Below are 1,851 nucleotides of genomic sequence, written 5' to 3'. Positions count from 1 at the left end.
CGGCATTTCCTAGGTATATCTAAATACTAATTGTAAAAATAATTTTTTTCTCTTGTTCATTATTCGACCATCTAATTTTCCTTGTAATTTTGTAAAAACAAGGAAAATCAAACTTGAAAAAAAATAAAATGCTACCCCGCGAAAACAATTAATTGAACTTCTAATTTGAATATTAATATTGTATCGAAATAGACGTAACCTAAATTAACTTAGAAATTACAGTATGATATAAAAAACGTTGTAACTGAATTTGTAATTATTATTTTGAGTTTACATTGATTATGATTCAAAAAAGTATTTGCAATGTAGTTGAAGAGTTGAAAACTTTTAAATTATACTCTGTTAGAATAAAAATGTGAAAGAAATTCATAGTCATTTTATTTTGTAACAACTAAATAAATAACACTTTTCTTTTCCATACTATAACTTTTAATTTTAATAAACATTTGTTAAGCAAATTTTATTAAATTTATTGTAAGACCAGCGTGAAAGTTTATATGCATGGTACCAAGTTGCTATATTGAAGTAGGTGAGTTGATTTTTATTATAAATATGTATTAGTTGATTCCCGGGTCATTATATGTCACGGTATACTGGTAATCTCATTACCGGATACCAATTTTTAAAAACCATATGTGTTATACATTTTTACCAAATTACTTAATTTCTTTAATAATAATTTTTTACCTACTGAATATTTTTACTAATAATTTTTTAACAAAAAATTTAATGATTTTAAATATATGAAAACACCTAAAAGAACACCATTTTTGAGAAATTTGTCAGCCGACCTCCTCATGGTGTTTCTTGGGTAAGGCTAATAGGCTGAATATTTGAATAAATATTGAAAATAATGTAATATAATGACCAGGGAATCAACTCAACGGTATCAGTGTAGGTAAACAGGTACACGGGAATCAACTCGTACGCAGCCAAAATATTTAGGTACTCATGTACCCTTGCTACAATGCTACCCTGCAACCTGACGGGCGGTTTTATTTGGATATTACAAATCAATATAATATTATGTCGGCGAGGGAAGCGGGGTAATCCCGTACGAGTGGAAAAACCGTATGATAAGGGTTTCTCAACACTGAGTGAATATACAAAAAAAAAAAAAAAAAATGATTGATGTTTTTTTATCCATCACGACCACGTTTGTGTGTATGCGGGAAAAAGGGTAGCTGCGACAACGTTTTTCTCGGACCGACTGACGGAAATTTTTGTTGTCACCGCCGCTAGCGAGTAAAGATCCGCGGGCTATGTCGTCCGTCGTGTCGCGGTGTGGCTTTTATCGTGTTCTGATTGGCCGTTGTAATCTTGGTATCATTCGCTAACATAATATGGCTTAAGGTGCGAAATAATTCCAGGGAGGACCAATGTCTCCAAACTGAAGTTTTAAGCGTTCCATATATCATATTTATATGTATAACATTGTCATTGAACATTTGTTCAAACAACAGCCGCAGGCACATTATACCTAAATACTGTCAGTTGTATATCGTATTTATTATTTATTTATTTAATTTATTCTGTGTGCTTTTAAAATGTATTATGTATCTTGTACTCAAAATGTAAATACTATTTATATTTTACACTATATATTATTATTATTATTTTTTTTATTAGGCTTGAAATTATAAATATTTCCGCATCGATAAGGCTATTAGCATTAAATTTGTGTATACGTTGCTTAAAATCTATAAAAAGGATAAACAAAAAAATGAAAGTTTTAAATTAAATATTTAGATATTTATATAGGGTACCTAGTACCTACTATATTATTATTATGCACTTACCTAATTGGTATTTATTGTTTTTAATAACAAAATATAATAAATAAATACTAAA

This window comes from Metopolophium dirhodum, chromosome 8 (genome assembly GCF_019925205.1).
Source record: "Metopolophium dirhodum isolate CAU chromosome 8, ASM1992520v1, whole genome shotgun sequence".
NCBI classification, from domain to species: domain Eukaryota; kingdom Metazoa; phylum Arthropoda; class Insecta; order Hemiptera; family Aphididae; genus Metopolophium; species Metopolophium dirhodum.
This window is presented reverse-complemented; position numbering follows the sequence as displayed.